Raw genomic sequence first — 20773 nt, forward strand, 5'->3', positions numbered from 1 at the left:
CTAACATTGTTGTCCTTCCCCCACGTAAGTGAGTAAAGGCCGTAAACGCTAGATCTACATTTTGGGTTTCCTCAAAGATGGCTCCCGATTCTTAACACTGCTTCACTAGGACAGGCATGTGACCTCCCGTTATTCTCTCCACGTTTACAGTGCTACAGAGGATGTGCCAAAGATTGTCTTGGTTTGACCTTGATGTCTCCCACTTTAATAAACCTGAGGGAATCGTAAATTGCAGGGAGCAGCAGGCAGCCATGACCTGACCCTTGCTTGGTCCCTCGCAGAGCAAAATACTGTGGCACTCATTAAATATTCAGCAATCTATTCCCAGTTTAAAACAAACAGAGTTGATCTTTTCAGACCATCTAGTGGGTCTTTGTTACAACTGAAGAATGACTTTCCGGCTTCATTAAACATTTAGGCTATTTCTTGGCTTGGTGTAGCTGCCGTAATCGTGACAGCAGATCGAGTGTGGCCATGTAGACTCTCTTTAATGCAAGGAAACTTCCATTATATTCTTACTGATGATCTTTGGCAAAGATGACAGGAGGGGAGATGGAAGCATCAGAAAGCTAAGTACAGAAAACATCCCAGAAAATTGGCATGTGTTCTCAAGAAACAGTGTTAGAGCTATCTAATGTGTGGGATGTTTGATGATAACATTGTTACCACTTATTTGTTTTGAAATGCCTTCCCTTGCTCCTTAGTCTAGATGAAAGTACAAGGGAAGTTTTAGCTAAAACTGTTCATAAACTCCTGCCAGTATTGATACTAATGATGACCTAAAAGATACTACAAATGTAAGCTCTGCCAGTACCTTCAACTTGCTCCTTTGCATTTACAGCAGTTTGGTCCTCCATCAATAAATATTTTTTTATTTTGTCATATTAATTGTTTTAAGAGCCCATCTCTGGTTGTGGTTATCAACTTCTGCTTTTGTAGCATGTGTTCATGTCCTCAAGTAAGTGCTGAGTCTGTTGGGAATTCAGAGAACCTGTATTCCCATTGAGCTGGTTGAACAATAAAAATGGGAACTACTATATATATTTGTGAAGTGCTTTAAACTTGTGCTATTTTAAAAAAAATTTTTTTAATGTTTATTTATTTTTGAGAGAGAGAGAGAGAGAGAGAGAGAACACAAGTGGGGGAAGGGCAGAGAGAGAGTGAGACATAGAATCTGAAGCAGGCTCCAGGCTTCGAGCTGTCAGCACGGAGCCTGATGTGGGGCTCAGACTCACGAACCGCGAGATCATGACCTGAGCCAAAGTCAGATGCTTAACCAACTGAGCCACCCAGGCGCCCTGTGCTAGCTACTTAATAAAAAAAAAAATTATGAGACACCTTTACATTTTTCTTCCATCACCCCAAACCAATGAAAATTTAAAATATATTAAATATGAATTCATTGTAAATATAAGGTAAAAAAAATTTGTTTTCCTTATGTGTTCTCTGTCATCCATCAACCTGCTCTAGCCTTGTAGCTTCCTCCTCATGCTGCCTGAGAACCAACGTCTAAAAGTCTTTGTTGCAAATCCCCCACTGCTTCATGTTTTGCTCGAACTCTGCCTGGGAGCAGTGGCTTTTTATTGGTTTTAACGTAGTTTGTCATAGAACACATTTCATGGGATAACTCTCTGCTTTGGTGTAATTCTTCTGCATTCTGCTGGTCCTTAAATACCATTTAGTCATGCAATTTCAAGCTGAATCTGATCTCAGGGATTGTCTATCTAACGTACTTATTTTATAGATGTGAATCTAAGGTTTAGACAGGCAACCGGCCCAGCCTTGAAGATTGTTTCATCTCCTTCTCAGTTTTCTCAACCTATTTTCTTTCCCCTGGGTTAAGATTTTCCTATTTGTTGACCTTAATGATGTTCCACTTTGTTCCACTTACCATGACCTTTTTCAGGGTACGCCTTTCTGGGTTATACACATCTTTCTTCCATTCTGTTGTATCTCCCCAGCTCCAGCTCCATCATTTTGTGTGTGGGTCGGGGGTGAGAGGAGGTTTGACTTTTTATACCCACATCTTGTCATCTTCTGCCTTAAACACATCTATCTATCTGGAGAGCTGGAGAGAGGGGCAGGCTGGGGGAGAGAGAATGAGAGAGAGAGAGAGAGAGAGAGAGAGAGGAAGAATCTTAAGAAGGCTCCACTCTCAGTGCAGAGCCTGATGTGGGGCTCAATCCCACAGCCCTGGGATCATGATGTAGGCTGAAATCAAGAGTTGGAGGCTGGACACTCAACTGACTGGGCCACACAGGCACCTGTTAAACACATTTATTAAACCAAGAACAAAAAGTATATAAACAATGTCCCACTTCCCATGAGTGTAGAATCAAGAAATGTGTTGAATCTTTGTCCTCATATAGCTGGCTACAAAGTTTTCTATCTATCAGATCTCCATACCTTGTTTCCATTTTTGCTTCACACCCAGCAAGGAGCCCAACACCAGGCTCACCCTAAAGCCTGTTTGATCAAGACAGGAGCCCAGATCCGGAGCTGGCCTCTTAACCAACTGAGCCCCCCAGGCGGCCCCACCATACCCTATTTGTATGAGCCATATGTAACTAACACACAGAAAGTTGCTACTAAGAAACCGAGCAAGTTTCCTCCTGCTTCCTTCGGTTAATGTCCAATTTTACCATTTAGATTTTATTCTTTCTACTTAATGCTTGTGTCACAGATTTTTTTTTTTCACATTCTATCTAAAGTATGTGGCAAGAATATTCACTGGCTCAGCTCCCATGCATACATCTTCAGTAAAGTCCCTTTTTTCCACTTTCTTTTGTGGTTTTGCATTTTGCTTTGTTGACTCTTGCTTCAGATTCTCTGGGTTAAGATCCAAATGGCAAGCCAGAACACCAGTTTCTTCATTTGCATGGAGACATAAAATGTCTAGAATCAGCATCCCCTTCCCTGTACAGAATTGGCTAAACCTCACACACCTGGCCCCTTGACTAACTTTTTTTAGACTTTGGGCTGAACAAACATTTCCTGAGCATGTTACTCCTGCTGTCAGATTACGCTACAATGAAGTAAAGCACATTTGCCACATTCCAGGCCCAGGGCTATACCCTGGTCATTGTGATAGGGCTTTGCCAGCTCCGGGCACATGATGTGAAATAAGAGACCCTTAGGTGTTTATTTAAGTGGATCTATTTTAATTTTCAAATTCCTAACAACATTTTCCCAATGAATATTTGGGTTCCTTATTTACATTTTGCTTGATTTCTTTCCCAGTATATTTATTAGCTTCCCTCCAGCAGTGTGTTTTCTAGTTCTTAACTCCTGTACCTCCTTTAAAGGACTTATTCTGAGTTTATCAAAATACATAGCAGTTCCTGGATCCAGTATTTAGTGCTGTCTGTGGTCTCCAGTTTTGCATACTCTCCTTATTTGCCTTTACCGTGAACACTTGCTGGCTCTCCTTGTTTCATCGTGCTCTTCGTCCTGCTCTTTGTAACCTGTCTGCCCTCCATCTGGACGAAGACTCTGGGCATAAAGGAAGTGGTCTCAGGTTTCATGGCACAACAGCAACCTTGCCCTCCACTTATCTGGTTTCCTAAGCACATGTCCGCTTTCAGTCAGCAACTTAGAACGTCACCTAGAACTGCAGCAGGCTTCTACACGAGCCACTGGAGTCTACCAGCTTCTAACCAAGCTTGCCACAGGGTAGTGCCATTTGGTCTGAGGCTCTTGCTGGTGCTTCAACTTCCTCCTCTTGACCAGAAGCCAATGGACTTGAACCACGATGGTTGGTTTGAGGTGGTTTTATTAGTGGCCACTGGGAGAACTCAGTGTCATGGAGGCCACTTCCCTACTCCCCGCAAAACAACCGTCAGGGCATCTCCCAGCGTGTGGCTCAGTGTCGCCTCTATGAGATTATGTGTGAGAAGTGCCCTTTAGGATTCACCGTTAGCACTTCCGTTCCATGTTGTCTTCCATTGTTTCACAGCTGATCGTGGAGTTGCTCATCTCCCCTCTTGTGCCCTCATTAGATGATAAATTCCAGGCATGCAGGCCCCGACTTACTCATCTCCACATGCCTCCCGCCTACGGCACTGTGCCCGGGGAGGAGTGGAAGAAAATGTCTGTAAAAGGAATTTCATGGAACTGTGATTGAGAACGTACAGAATCTTTTAGGGGTGGTCATGCATCGTTAGGCTAGCAAAGGACCTTTCTGTAGCCGTGAGAGGTTTGGAAATCTGTTCTCAAGTTCTTGTAGCAGGGGACACATCATGTTTTGCAAAAGTATTTAAAGGAAAGGAGACTGCGTGTTCTGATTGAGCCGTCTGAGGATATACACATGCAAAAGGCAGGAGTTGATGCAGGGAAGCAAAACCCCCCCTGTCTTGCTTCATCCTCAACTATCCCCTTTCTCTCTGTTTCCCCCCAAGTCCCCAATTTGAGCTAATCTTCTTAGGGGAACTTTTTAGCCCTGTTTAATCAGGAGACAGGAAATGTGAGGTGGAGAGAGGAATTTACAGGGGGAGGCATGACATTCTGAAAACTCTGTATGTTCTTTGAAATATATTAAAATACAGATTCGCATTTTCGGACCCAAAATATCCGGGTTGCCTTGAAGGAGGATTAGGAGTGTCACAGCAGGGATGCAAAGAGAAAGATTCAACATCCACCCTTTGACATCTAGAGGAGGGCTTCTGGGTCGCAGAAAAGCATTCGTTTTGAAAGTCAAGCTTTGTGGCGAGAGAATTTCTTTAGCACCTGTCAAGAGCCATCCTGCGGACTAGATCATAATAAAAGGCAGGGATAGAGAGAAGTCAGCGTATGACAGAAGGTAGGTGGCATGTGTGAAAGAGAAGAGAAAATGAGGAGAAGCAGGCAGTGAGGCACGGGTGTCGTAACCACCCCTCTTTGGGCTGATGTCCGAGCAGCCAAGGTGAATTGGCGGAGACAAAAGCAAAGGGCTTTGTGCCCTGAACGTTCTGGATCCCTGGGAGGTTGGCAACATCCGCCTGTTGGCACATCTACCAAGGCTCACCCCTGAAGGAGAAGTTGTCGTGACAGATGGGCCTGAGGCGGCGCCCAGAGCTCCACAGCCTACCAGGCAGTTTGCAGGGAGCCAGAGGTCCCTGAGAGGCCCACTGCAGAAATTCAGAGATCTGGGGAGGACTGCCTGGAGGCGGAGGTCAGGAGGCAGAAGCTGCAGAGGAAGGGGAAGTGGCCAGCACTCTGGAGCCTGGTGGCAGATGATAGAATGCTGTTCCCAGCGGGCAGGTGGATGGGCCCATTGAGCCTCAGCAGTCACTGGTGTAGGGCCCAGACCAGATCTTTACTGTGACCACGGCCTGGCCCCTGGAAGGAAGGTGAAAGACAGACCAGCTAGAGGAGGAGTGCCTTTAGTTAGCGAAGCCATTCACTCATTGAAGCCATGTGGGGTAAATAGTATTTTTATTTTGTGTCTGAAGACGCCGCGGCTCCAGAAGTTGAGGTGATTTACCCAAATTCATCCAGGGGCCAGCAGACTCAGGGCAGGATTCAGCACTCACCCCCAGCAGTGCAGCCAGGTGCTGAGCATCACTTTCTCTGCTCCATTGAAGCTTTTGATGTTTTCTGGTTTCTACTTTTAGCTGTCTTTCTTAATTTGGAAAGATGCCCAGAATTCCTCCAAGATGCACACCCCAAGCAAGTAAAATGCAACGTGGCTTGGTACTGTGGTAATGACTCAATCAATTACCTTAAAAAATTTTTTTAATGTTTATTTAGTTTTGAGAGAGAGAGAGAGAGCACAAGCGAGGGAGGGGCAGAGACAGAGAGGGAGACACAGAATCTGAAACAGACTCCATGCTCTGAGCTGTCAGCACAGAGCCCGATGAAGGGCTTTAAGTCAGAGAAAGGTGAGATCATGACCTGAGCTGAAGTCAGATGCTTAACCGGCCGAGTCACCCAGGTGCCCCATCAATCAGTTACCTTTTAATAAAAATGCTGCAGTAATTCCAAAAAACAAAAAACAAACAAAAAAAAAAAAACCCAAACTCCACATGGGACAAAAGTGGTTATTGGGGGAATCCCTTGATGAGTTCTCTCAGTTGATTTTATAACTCACTTATTTGGAGCTTACTGGATTTACATTTTATACTCCAAACTCAAAAGGAAATCGTTAAACATAGCAGAATGTTGAATGTTCACACTTCATGCCTTTTCCATTTTTCTTTGTTTTGCATATGGTCAGAGCCTGTGATAAAGACCTATCACAGTACCTATATTTTTCTCATTAACCAATGTAGAAACTCTGTTGCTTAATCGGGATTTTGTCATATTTTACATCTCAAGTTTTTCTTGGGAGTTAAAAAAATATATACGCTTGTCACCAAAGCCAACACAGAAAGAGGTGGCAAAGGAGTTAGCGCATGTGGCCTGAGTGGGAGGCACCTGTGGTCTGACTGAGGTCAGGGGAGCTTAGAGAACTGGGTATGGCAGCTCATCCCAGGCCAGTACACAGACCCGCCGCTCCCCACCTCCTCTCCACCAGCGTTTGCCCAGTAAGTTCAGCCGCAAAGTAGGTGACACTGGAAGTGGAGGGAGGTGCGTGGTGACTGTACACAAGTGTGATTAAAAGCCACTCCTTTTATTCTGTCTGGAGACAAAATAGCTTCCTAGATAAATGTTTATGATTTGAACTTGAAATGTCATTGGTGGAATATGTATTTTGCTTACAAATGAGACTAAGGGAGTTGTATGGAGGCTTCCGTAACTCAGACATAGGGGTTTGGAAATGTCTTGACCCCTATCAAAGTACAATAAACTTGACATTAATAATTCCTTGCTGGGTTTTTTGAAATTTCTTAACTTTTATTTAGATTTGAAAATATTGGGAAGGACTAAAATGACGTATGTAGTCCTGGACTGACTGTATTTGTCTTTGGGTACCCACATGACATGTAGCATCTGTGCTCCATGGCCAGACATACTGCTCCACCTGGGTTTTAAAATACAGGGAGCAGAGTGGGGTGCCTGGGTGGCTCAGTCCAGCTTAAGTGTCCAGCTTCAATTCAGATCATGATCTCATGGTTCGTGGGTTCGAGTCCTGCGTCAGGCTCTGTGCTGACAGCTCGGAGCCTGGAGCCTGCTTCGGATTCTGTGTCTCCCTCTCTCTCTGCCCCTCTCCAACTCATTTGTGCACGCACACGCTCTCCTTCTCTCTCTCAAAGATAAATAAACATTAAATAATAATAATAAAATAAAATATGGGGAGCAGAGTTTGGTAAACGCCTTGGCTGGAGATTAAAGTAAGACAGTAAGACTTCATATCGTGATTGCAAAAGGATTAAATCCACATCACTAGGGAGTTCAATTTAATGAGTCTTAGAAAATAGATGATCACCTTTCTTAAGGAAATGTATAGCATCCTTCTAATACATGCAAATTCAACAGAAGTTAGAATATACCAGGATTTCTCATTTAGCTGATTTTTTATTTAATGTAATTTCAAATAAATTTAGGCATATGATAATTACAGCAGGATTGCAACAGTTTTATAGAAATTGAGAATGATAGCATTGTGAATTAGGAGACAAGAGAAAAAAAATTCTCACACATCCCCCCCTAAGAGCTAACATCATTTTGGTGTGTTAATCATTGATTCCTCAGCTGACCCCCCACATGGGAATCACCTGGGAAGCTTGTTACAGTGCAGATCTCAGGTTCCTTCTCTGAGTCAGAGTCACTGCAGGTAAGACCCCACAAATTTATATTTTTTAACAAGCTCCCAGGGTTGATTCTGATTTGCAGCTGGGATATTAGCTTGTTTAGCTACTCAGGGGATAGTTTTACCACCAGTTCATCTGGAGGGCTCATTCCAGGCTTTGTGCACAGATCACCTCTGATGAAGGCAATGGGAAGCCACTAAAGGCTCCAAGCAGGAGGTGACCCAATCTTATTTGCTTTTAAAAGCTTATTCTGGAATCAGTTCATATGAGGGGAGGCAGACTTGGATTCAGGGGGACTGATTATGAAACATGGTGGACATAGCTGAGGCATATTTAGAAGGTGGATTTGGTAGAACCTGGTGATGACTGAATTTCACAAGGAAATAGCCAGACATCTTCTAGACTCAGGGAATAATATAGATGGTAAAGACTATTCATGGAGATAGGGCACACAAGAACTTTATTTCTCTCAAATACTTTTTATTATAATTTATTATTTTTCTCTCAAATACTTTTATTAAATTTTCTCTCAAATTATTGAGAGAAAATATAATTTATTTATAATTTCTCTCAAATACTTTTCCAAAAGGTGGTATTTAAATAATGTATTTTAGTTTAGGCAAAATATAACTGTCATTATATTATAATGAAATCTTTAAGAGGGAAAAGTAGTAACTTCACAGTGGAGAAATCAGGTAGACTTCACCTTAACCAAGAGATCCAAATTAATGTCACCGGGAATGACACATATCCACACCATGTACCCCTGATGTGATGCAGTGAGAAGGGCAGAGCATCACATCTGGGGTATTCTTACCAAAAGTACATAACCTTGTTTTTGTAATGAGAAAACCTCAAACTAAAAATGAGGGACATTCTACAAAATAACGGGCCAGTCCTCTTCAAATGTGTCAAGGGCAATGGAAGGCAAAGAAAAAGAGGCACTGTCATAAACAGAAGACTGAGGAGACATGACAGCCAAATAAAATGTGGAGCCTGGGACAGAAAAAGGATATTTAGTGGGAAAAGTGACAAAATTTGAATAAGGTGTGTAAGTTATTTAATAGTGTTATAGCGTGTGATGGTCCCCAGGTTTTGATAATTATACTATGATTATGGAAGATGTTAGATTTAGGGAAATCTGAGTGAAGGGCATATGTGTTTTCTGCTCCTTTAGCCACTTTTCTGTATATCTAAATTACAAAGTTAAAAAATTACAAACAACATTCATTTTTGTAACAATTAAAAAATATAGAGTAAAAGACACCTTTAAAGGGTTTACAGCTTCTGTGATAAAGTCACTGGTGCTTGAAACAATGTGTATGTAGGGTACAAAATCTATGTGAATTGGTTCCAGTTCCTGTGTGTCTAGTAATTTTCCTCTTCACTAGTTTGGACTGGTTTAGGCTACAAAACCTCTGTATTTCCACTATCTTCATCATTGGTCTCAGCTGAACCTTTTGATATTGTGGGATTCCTGGGGGTAAATTCCTGCGTGACAGGTGAGACCACATAACAGCACTCCTGGGCTGAAACGCTGAGATCAAGAGTGAAAGGCAAACTGTCCGCAATATCTATTCCTTAATTTCCCTTCTGGAAACATCTCTTCCCAGAACTACCTTCCTACTCTGACCATTCTCTCCCTCACTGAGTAAACCTGAAACCCACTTTAACCCACTTGTTATCCCTCACAGCTATGGAGGGATAACTTGGAAATAGCAAAATCAACTCAGAAGTTCAGGTGTTACCAAGCAAGGAAGGCCCTCCTAGTTTTCTTCCCTCTCAAAAGACATTTGCATTTAACAACTATCCAGGATGAACTGGAGGGAATTTTACACTCTGAGGCAAGACCAGAGCAGTGCAGAGCTGGGTGGGGAGTTGCCAGTGTTTCTGGAGTCATTCAGGTACGTGAAACTTCTGGAGCTAAGGTTGCAGGGATCTTTGCACTCTGGAACTGGCCTGTTGTAGGGCCAACACCTAAATGTCCTGGGAGAAGTAACATGAGGTTACCTGTGTTAACTTCCATTGTTTTTGCCAGAATTGAGGCTTGTTATGTTTTGATGCTGACCTTGTTTTCTTTTTTAATTTTTTTTTAACGTTTATTTATTTTTGAGACAGAGAGAGACAGAGCATGAACGGGGGAGGGTCAAAGAGAAGGAGACAGAATCTGAAACAGGCTCCAGGCTCTGAGCACAGAGCCCGACGCGGGGCTCGAACTCACGGACCGCGAGATCATGACCTGAGCCCAAGTTGGCCGCTTAACCGACTGAGCCACCCAGGCACCCCGATGCTGACCTTGTTTTCAAGTTAACCTTAGTTTGACTCTCTCTTCAAAATGGCTGGAAGCTCTTGCTTTGATACTTACCAACACCATGAATATTTTGGGACCAGAGAACAGTATTATATTTTCATTGCCAACTCAAATGTAAATCGTGTTCTAAATCCCATATTAAAAATAAATTTTTTTAATGTTTATTTATTTTTGAGAGAGACAGAGACAGAGTGTGAGTTGGGGAGGGGCAGAGAGAAAGGGAGACAGAATCCGGAACAGGCTCCAGGCTCCAAGTTGTCAGCACAGAGCCTGACGCGGGGCTCGAACTCACAAACCGTGAGATCATGACCTGAGCTGTAGTGGGATGCTCAACCGACTGAGCCACTCAGGCACCCCTCTAAATCCCATATTACCATTAAGGTAGTTTGTTTACAATTCCTAGTGTTATTTGGCATTAACCTCTCCCACAAATGGCCATCAGGACATTTTCTCTTGAACAGTAGAGATGGTGATAGCTTTCTTAGTTGTTTACCCAGCATTATATGAAGCCTCCTTGCTTTGTGTCCCCTGCCTGCCTTCAGCTGATGCAGTAAAAAGTCTGCCCGAGGCCCTGAGCTTCTTACCAGAGAGAAGCCTGGCAAGTGGATTCAGGGCATTGTTTGCAGGACAGGTACCAGAGTCTGAGCCTTAGGAGCAGACTCAGGAGAGGGAGAGCTGTGCCCCGAGAGGTGAACTCTGACTGCTCAAAATAGTCCTCATAGTCTTTGTCCTCCAAGCCCGAACCTGATAAACAAGCTTTAATCTCAATTGCTCCCCGTCACCTGCCTTTTACTTGACACTGCAATTCTCCAGGTGGCTATTCCTGGAGGGTGCTTATCCAGAGATTCATTTCTTCCTTTTTATCTCACTGCCAATGTTAACTTTGACTTTATGGAAGTATAATTTATAAGCCATAAAATTCACCATTTCAAGTGTACAATTCAAGGACTTTTTTTTGTAGAAGTGAGAACTTTTTTACTGGGTTGTGCATCCATTGCTGCAATCCAGTTTTAGAACATTTCATCATCCTAGTAAAATTCCTTTATGTCCGTTAACCCCCAACTCCAGGCAACCTCTTATCTATGTTCTTCTGTGTTAATATAGACTTTTTTTTTTTGCATTTCATATAAATGGAATAATATGGCATGTGGTCATTTGTGTCTGGCTTCTTTAACTTAGCATAATGTTTTTGAGGCTCTTCCATGAGGTAAGCAGGTCAGTGCTGTTTTTGTGATGGCAGGTTCCTACTACCCCAACCTCAAAATTCCTTAAAGCTGCTAAGACCACCTGCTCGTTAAGTGGTCCTCCCACTTCTCTTCCTGTTCCCCTAGCGTCAGTTTTCCACGTTATTGGGTCTGATCTGTTCTTCTCCCTGCTCAGCATGGATGGCCTCACCTGGGCTCAGCTGCCGGCCCTGCCCTCTCCAGTCCACCTCACCACATTCAGGTCTTGTTCAAATGAGACTTCCTTAAAGGGGTCCTCTCTGACCTCCTTGACTAAAATAACATCATTTGTCCTGAACTATTAGCTTGCCCTGCTCTGTTTCTTCATAGTTTATTAATTCTTTAAATTATATTTTCTGTTTATCTTTAAAAATATTTTTGAGTTATAATTGCCATATAACATTAGTTTCAAGTGTATGTGATTCAATAGATGTTTACATTGCAAAATTATCACCACAGTAAGTCTAGTTAATACCCATTATCATACTAACATATATATTTTTTTCCTTGTGGTAAGAACTTTTAAAATCTCCTTTCTTAGCCACTTTCAAATATACAGTGCAATGTTATTAACTATAGTCTTCATGCTGTTCATCATATACCCAGGACTGACTTATTTTATGACGAGAAGTTTGTGTGTGTTGACCACCTTCACCCATTCTGCACCCTCTGCCTTCCACCCCATCTCTGGCAACCACCAATCTGTTCTCTGTATCTGTGAGTTCATTTTTTCTTTTTAAAGATTTCACATATTAGGGGTGCCCGGGTGGCTTAGTCAGTTAAGTGTCTGACTTCAACTTGGTCATGATCTCACCGTTTGTGAGTTTGAGCCCTGCATCGGGCTCTGCTCTCAGCACAGAGCCTGCTTCAGATCCTTTGTCCCCCTCTCTGTCTTAGGCTGTGGTGGGCTTAGGTGATAGATACACTCCAGAGGTTAATAGGACAAAAAATTGAGAAGCAGTGCTTCTAGAGGATTTAGGGAACGGATGCCAGTGGGTGGTCGGCAACCATCTAGTTCAGATGTTGGAGCTGGACGTGAATGGTAAAAGCCCAGAAGAAGCTAGCAAAAAAAGATCTCTGAAATAATGAAAAGAGTTATTCCATCCTGAAGCCCTTTTTGAACAATTGGTATGTGGTGACCTTGGAATGGACTTTCTCAGGTAATGTCTCATCATCATTGATACATAGTCAAGACATTAGTTATGTCTAAGGATAAGAGGAATATTAAGTTAAAGTAAAATCATATTACTAGACATGATTTTATAAGGAGAGCTGAGAGAGTGCCTGGAAGTGGTTGGGGGCAGTCGTTTACTGTATGGTATGTGGGGATTTGGTGGGTCATTAGGTGTTATCATGTAAGGGAAAGGCTTACTAGTAGAGTGAATACGTAAGCTTGAATTAAGGCCATAGTGAATTCAAGGATAGTAGAATAAGAATGATGAAGGTTAATGAGAGCCTTGGTGGGCTAATGTTCATTAAGGCAAGGCTTCCTCCTCCAAATAAATGGATGAGTAGGTGTTCAGCAGCGATATTGGCAGTTTGTACTAGATACAGCTAGTGCTCTTGGTTGGATGAAAAGACTAATGGTTTCGTTAACTACTGGTACTGGAATGAGTGGGATGGGTGTCCCTTGAGATAGAAAGTGGGCTAAGGATGCTTTTGTTTTGTGACGCAAACCATTAATTACTGTCCCTACTTAAGGTGGAATGGCTATTCCCAGATTCACTGAAAGTTGTATGGTATGTGTAAATGAGTGTGGTAGTAGGCCCAGGGGTTTGCTGGGTCAATAAAAGGATGAGGAATAGAATATTAGGGTTCAGTTTTGTCCTTGATTTTGTCCTATGATTATGGATAGTTATTTGTTTTTTTTTAATATATGAAATGTATTGTCGGATTGGTTTCCATACAGCACCCAGTGCTCATCCCAAAAGATGCCCTCTTCAATACCCATCACCCACCCTCCCCACCCTCCCACCCCCCATCAACCCTCAGTTCTCAGTTTTTAAGAGTCTCTTATGCTTTGGCTCTCTTCCACTCTAACCTCTTTTTTTTTTTTTTTTTTTCCTTCCCCTCCCCCATGGGTTTCTGTTAAGTTTCTCAGGATCCACATAAGAGTGAACACATATGGTATCTGTCTTTCTCTGTATGGCTTATTGGATAGTTATTATTTGGTCTGATGTTAACTGACTTAGTCATTGTTTGATAGCAATTAGACAGTTGTTGATTAGCTGGTTAGGTATAGGGGATATAACGAATAAAACTTTAATAGATAACCCTATCATTATTGGGGTACTGAAAGAGGCACATAGATTTTCATTTACTTTTTCTCTCAAGAGGTGAGGTACTCCAGTGTCGTCGTCGTTTTTAATTCTGAGCTTGATGGGTAGTAATGTTTTGAAATGTTTAGTTGAAATATAACAAATAGGGTTATAATGATTGATATGAAGGTGGTAAATTATGTTGATGTGTCTAGTTGTGGCATATCATTAAAAAGGCTTAAACTCTGTCTTTAACTTATAAGGTTAATGCTACTTGGCTTCTTAATGACATTACAGTACAGTTGCAGATCATTTTTCTAAGTGTTTTAGTGGAATTAATTCAGGAATGATTGGTATAAAACTGATTTAACCCACATATTTCTGAGCACTGCCCATAATATAGGCCTGGATGTATAGGTATTCTGGTTGATTTAATTGTCTGGAGATGGCTTCTATTTTTAGGCCTAGAGAGGGATGGATCATGAGTGTAAGATGTCTGCTAATGAGATTAATATTTGGATTGTTATTTCTATGCAAAAACAACTTGGTTGTCAACCTTTACTCGTTGTAGTTCTCCTGGTGTTAAGTGTTGTGTGGGGATCAAAGTTTAAGAAGTCAAAGAAGTCAAGAAATAGAAGTCACAGTTTAAGTCTTCATAGTCTGTATATTCATAGCTTCAGTATCATTGATGGCCCATAGTTTTTACAGTTAGTGAGGGGTTGTTGATCTCAATTAGGATTAGGATAGTCGCTGGTAGGATAGTCTATATTGTTTCTACTTCTTGTACATCTATTGTATTTAGGTTAATTTAGCTGTTAATATTAGTGAAATGATATAAAGAACTAGAGAGCTGATTAAGAAGATGATTATGTATGGTTGTTAAAGTGTAGGAGTTCTTCTATGATAGGGGATGTTGTACCTTAGAAGCCTAGTTGAATGGATATGCCACGGAGATATAAAGAACTTACACCGAGGAGAGCCCGGGTGGCTCAGTTGGTTGAGCGTCTGACTTTGGCTCAGGTGATGATCTCCCAGTCTGTGGGTTCAGGCCCCACATTGGGTTCTGTGCTGACAGCTCAGAGCCTGGAGCCTGCTTTGGATTCAGTGTCTCCCTCTCTCTCTTCCCCTCCCCCACTTGTGCTCTCTCTCTCTCTCTCTCTCCCTCTCAAAAATAAACATAAAAAAATTTTTAAATGACTTACACCCATAATTTAACTTTGACAAAGTTATGTAATTTTTACTAATATTTCACTTTTGAGAAAGACATAATGGTTATGGTATTGACTTGAAACCATTTTGAGAGGGTTCTATTTTTTCCTTTCTTATTTTAGGCTTATATAAGTGGGTTCTTCAAATGAATGATATTGTAGAGGGTAGCCATGTAGTCATTCAAGATTAGTGTTAGTTAATTCCACTATTGCTACTTCTCATTTAGATGCAAATGCTTCTCAAATTATGAATATAATTAATATTACGGCTGTTAGGGAGATAAATAAACCTACAGATGGCATAGTATTTCATGTTGTGTATGCATCTGGATAGTCAGTGCAATGTCAGAGCATTCTTGAGAAGCCAAGAAAGTGCTATGGGAAGAAAGTTATATTAGCTCCAATTACCATGATTGTAAAGAGGCTTTTGCCCAAGTATGGTTGAATGTGTAGACTGAAAATAATGGGAATAGTGACTAAATCTTCCTATGATGGTGAATAATGCTCCTATTGATAATACATAGTAAAAATGTCTTACCAAACATATGTGTCCTGGAGAATAATGTCTAGGGATGAGTTGGCTAAGACAATTCCTGTTAGACCTCCTACTGTGAATAGGAAGATAAAAGTTATAGTATGGCTAGTAATCATTTAATGTTTCTATGAAGGGTTTCTAGCTAACTAAATACTTTCATTCCTGTAGGGATGACAATAATTCTATTAGCTGATGTAAAACATGCTTGTGTATCAACATCTGTGCCTACTGTTAATATATGATAGGCTCATACAATAAAACCTAGGAATCCAGTAGATATTATGATTCAGACTATTCCTATATGTCCAAAAGGTTCTTTTTTACCTGAATAATACATCATACCACATGAAATTATTCTAAATTCAGGGAAGATAAGAATATAAACTTTGGGATATCTGGAGAATCAAAATCAAAATAGGTATTGGTGGGGCACCTGGGAGGCTCAGTCAGTTAAGTGTCTGACTCTTGATTTCGGTTCAGGTCATGATCTCACAGTTGTGGGATTAAGCCCCATGTCGGGCTCCATGCTGGGTATGGATCCTGCTTAGAATTCTCTCTGTCCCTCTCCCTCTGATTCTCCCCTGCTTTCTTTCTCTCTGGAACAACAACAACCACCACCAAACAAAAAAACTCAAAGTAGGTATTGGTATCAACTTGGGTTGCCTCCTCCTATAGGATCAAAGAATGTGGTGTGTAGGTTATGGTCTGTTAGTAATATGGTAATTCAGACTAAGACTGGATGTGATAGTAGTCGCAGGATGGTTGTGGTTAGGAGGGATCCAATGAATGAAGGTGTTGGGTATTGAGATATAGCTGGGTGGTTTTATATTAATAATTATGGTAATATGATTGATAGCCCCCTAAAATTGAGGCTACACATAGATGCAGAGAGAAGATGTTAAATTGACTGAGGCTTCTTTGGGAGCTAGGTTGCTGGCTGGGGGTGCTTATACTGTTCAACTGGTTCCTGTACCTGCTCCAACTGTTGGTGAGTAAGAGCAGAAATGATGGTGGTTATAGTCAAAAAGCTCATGTTATTTATTTGGGGGAATGCTTTATTAGGTGCTCTGATTGTTAAGGGGACTAAACAGTTCCCAAATTCTCCAATTATAATAGGTAATACTCTAAAGAAGACTATCACAAGTGCATGGGTAATTGTGAGTACATTATAAATTAGGTCATCTCCCGATAAACTCCAGGTTGGCCAAGTTACATATGGGTTAAAAGCTTCAGGCAGTTCTTCCTATTTTAGTTAATGCACCAGATAGTAGGTATAGAGTGCTGATATCTTTATGGTTTGTGGAGAATAGTGGGAAGTTTATGAACATAAGTAAAATGGCTGAGTAAGCAGTAACCTCTAAATCTAAAGTCAGAGGTTGAGTCTTCTTTTTGTCAAGCCCTGTGGTGAATATCCTACTGAATTACAAATTCAAAGAAGCAGCTCCAACACTGCTGGGCTTCTCCTGCCCTTTTCCCCCCCTAGATGGTGAGAGACGTAATTGAAGCCAACTGATTAGGGTATTAACCACCAACTAAAATTTCGTGGGGTGGAAACCCACCAATCTAGTAAGGTTTTAGCTTAAAGAACTTGATTTGCATTCAATTGATGTAGGATAGAGTTTTGCAATCCCTGTACTTTTTAGGAATTAAGTGAATATACTTGCTTAGGACTTTGAAGGGTTTTGGTCTTTTCTAACCTAAATTTCTAGTCCAAGATTGATAGGTGCAGGTGGGAGGACTGTTGTTGATGTTATAATTAGTGGTGTTAAAAGAGTTAATCATTTTGTACTTTCAAAATGTCCTTTTATGTTGTTTAGTGATGGAAATATAATTAGTGATGTGAAGTTAATTGCATGTAGAAGTACAGATTGAGTAGTGCTATAATGGCTATTAATGTTGGTATAATAAGATCATTTTTTTTGGTCATTTCCTGGATAATTATCCATTTGGGCAGGAATCCTTAGGAGGAAGGCCTATTGATAGTATGGTAGTGAAGATTAATATACTGATTAAGGGTATTTGTTTCATATATATGAGAGTGATAGTGTTGTGGTGGATGAATTACACATAATATATATGTGGTGAGTGTCATTGTGATGTCATTGTAAGGTATTATTCATCTCGTGGGAAACTGATGAATAGGATATGATTTTTTCACAGTTGGGTTTGGTTAAGCCCACCTCATCTTCCAGTTACAATTGATGTAATAGCTATGATTAGAATTAAGTTTGGATTAATGGATGGTGAGATTTGGCATAAGACTGACATTGGTGCAGGGTTTTGTTGTATTAATAAAATTAACATGAGGATAATGGAATTCCTTGTGTTACTTCAAAGTAAAAAAAATTTTTTTTAGTGTTTATATATTTTTGAGAGAGAGAGTGAGCGAGCAAGGGAGGGGCAGTGAGGGAGACGCAGAATCTGAAGCAGGCTCCAGGCTCTGAGCTGTTAGCATAGGGCCCAATGCAGGGCTCGAACTCACAAACGGTGAGACCAAGACCTGAGTCTAAGTCGGACGCTTAACCAACTGAGCCACCCAGGCACCCCTCTTGTGTTACTTCGGGTACTCAGAAGTGGAAAGGGGGAAGTCCAAGTTTTACAATGAGAGCTATTGTTACAATGGCAGATGGATGCTGTGGGATTAAAGATTTTTGTAATTGTTCATTGTCCATAGTATATTAAGTTAATAATGGCCATTATAAGCAGTATTGATGTGGTTGCTTGTGTTAGAAAATATTTAGTAGATACTGCCATGTCTCGGGGGTTAATCGTTTAATTCTTAAAAGTAGTTTGATTCCTATAATTCCAGAAATAAGGTCTAAACATCTATTATTTACATGTACTCTGTCAAGGAAATTCTTTGTCAGACATATTTTTGGGATTGTGATGTCATACCTGGTGTAATTATAGGCAAGGATATGTATTACATACAAAGGGCTAATGTAATGATAGAAAGTTTTTTCACAAGAGATGTATCAGTTAGTTGTTTTGGAATTGTGAGTAAAATGCCCAGATTCATGGGAAGGTAATGGTTAGTAGGAGGGTTTTGATAATAAAAATAACTATATGTAGTTCTGGCATATAGGGGCTGTTAAATGTTTCTAGGAATATGATTGTTGTGAAAATGTTTATTGGGATGATTTTGGCCTATTCTGCTAGGAAAAATAGGGTAAAAGGGCCTTCTGCATATGCAGTGCTGAAGCTAGTGACTAGTTCTGATTCTGAGGCTCTGTTGGTTTCTGGTAGGGTTGAAATGAATCATATCATGGCTAGTAGTCATGATAGAAAAATTAATCATAAGAATTCTTGATTAGTGATTAATGTTGGTAGTATAAACAATCCATTTATTAACAGTACTGATAGTAAGATAATTACTAGAGTTACTTTATGTGAAATTATCTGGGCTACTGCTCCTACAGCTCCAGTTAAAGCATATTTGTTTTTTGTTTTTTTTTTAATTTTTTTTTTTTAATGTTTATTTATTTTTGAGACAGAGAGAGAGCATGAACGGGGGAGGGGCAGAGAGAGAGGAAGACACAGAATCGGAAGCAGGCTCCAGGCTCTGAGCCATCAGCCCAGAGCCTGACATGGGGCTCGAACTCACGGACCGCGAGATCGTGACCTGAACTGAAGTCGGACGCTTAACCGACTGAGCCACCCAGGCGCCCCCAGTTAAAGCATATTTGAATTTGAGGCCCATCCAAGTCAGAGGATGGAATATATAACTGAGTTTGACATAGCTAGCATGAATAGGTTCTCCTAGGTTTATATTGACTAGTGGATATGGTATAAGCAGGGGAATTTATATTGTTGTTGCTATGGTGAGGGCTAAGATTGGTTCACTAATGGATATGGATATTGATGATGTTAGCATTTCATTGGTTCTTTAATGAATAGTTTTATAGCATCAACAGTGGGTTGTAATAAACCATGAGGGCCAATAATTTTTGGTCCTTTGCAAAGTTGTATATATTCTAGCACTTTTCAGTTGATTAGTTGAGGAATGCTATGGCAAGTGGGGTGGGGATAACCAATGAGATAATATTAATTCTAAACATGTTGTTAGGAAGAGGAATTGAACCTCTGACTATAAGGGTTTAAGTTTTACACAATTACTGGGCTCTGACACCCTACGAAAACCTGTTCTTGGGCAGGGAATATGTAAATTAACTAAATTAAGATTATACAATCTATTAGTTTGAGGGTACTTCAAACTAATGAAGTAGGCTTCAGTTTTCTTGTCCTTCCATATTGGGAGAAATTTATAATAGAAAGGAACTAACCTGGACTACTTCTGGTCTGAACTCAGATCATGTAGGATTTTAATCATTGAATAAATGAACCATTTATAGTGGCTGCACCTTTTGGATGTCCTGATATAACTGATAAACTCTATTGTTGATATGAAACCTAGAATAGGATTGCACTATTATCCAAGGGTAACTTGTTCCGTCAATCAATATCTTGCATCAATAAGTGATGTAATATTTTGATTAGTGAGTCTAGATTTTAATCACTCAAAGGTTATTTTGTTCTTTAAGGTCACTCCAACCAAAATTGCTAGTCCACTTAAAGTCTTGTTATCCCTTATCGCCTGATACAGTTCTATAGATCCCTTAACTTATTTTTACTTTTTAAAATTCTTTTTTCTTTTTACTGATCTTTTTGTGTCAATTCCACTGTACTTTCTTCCAGGTCACTGACTCTTTTGTCTGCTTCATCTAGTCTGCTATTGAATCCCTGTAGTGTATTTTTCAGTTGTTGTATTCTTTAGCTTTATAACTTCTGTTTGGTACTTTCTTATACTTTCTATCTCTTTGTTGAACTTCTCTTCATGTTCATCCATTCTTTTCTCAAGACTGGTGAGCATCTTTGTGACTGTTACTTTGAACTCTTCATCAGGTAAATTACTTATCTCTGTTTCAGTAAGGTTTTATTCTGGAATTTTAGCTTGTTCTTTTCTTTGGAATGTATTTCTTTGTTTCCTCATTTTGCTTACTCTATGCTTCTTATTTTTTTTAGTATTTATTTATTTATTTTGAGAGAGAGCACGAGCAGGAGAGGGCCAGAGAGAGGGAGAGAGACAGAGACAGAGACCAGAGGATCCCAAGCAGGTTCCACACTGTCAGCGCAGAGCCCCATGTGGTACTAGATCTCAGGAACCATGAGATCATGACCTGAACTGAGTGAGATCAAGAGTCAGACATGTAACAGACTGAGCCACGCAAGCACCCCTCTGTGTTTGTTTCTATATATCAAGTCAAAGAGCTATCTCTCCCAGTCTTGAAGGAGTAGTCACAGGAAGACTGGAGATGTGTTTCAGTCTGCTGTCTGTGTAGTACCCTGGGGGTGGTAGCCTACCAAGGACTGTCTCGCCAATTGTTTTAGCCCCTTGGGGTACAGAAACACAAGCCCCCCTGGCCACAAGAGCCAGGTGTTCAAGGGGCATTTTCTGTAGGGATTGCATGTGCCTGTTGGGTTTTAGTGAGTGGGGTTACAGGAGAGTTCTGAGCTGGGATATGTCTGCCTGCTGAATTTAGTGAGGTAGGCTGTGAGGGAGCATGGTTT

General features: G+C 40.8%; 1 long non-coding RNA gene and 1 pseudogene across 1 annotated transcript in view; one reads left to right on the top strand and one right to left on the bottom strand.

Moving 5' to 3' along the window:
- The window catches only part of LOC132667443 (uncharacterized), a 127607-nt gene that overhangs the window by 89635 nt on the left and 17199 nt on the right, over window positions 1–20773 (top strand). The gene's annotated exons all lie outside the window — the stretch shown is intronic.
- Window positions 14715–16533, bottom strand: LOC132667440 (cytochrome c oxidase subunit 1-like; annotated as a pseudogene).

Source organism: Panthera onca, chromosome B2 (genome assembly GCF_046562875.1).
Source record: "Panthera onca isolate mPanOnc1 chromosome B2, mPanOnc1 haplotype 2, whole genome shotgun sequence".
In the NCBI taxonomy this organism is placed as follows: Eukaryota; Metazoa; Chordata; class Mammalia; order Carnivora; family Felidae; genus Panthera; species Panthera onca.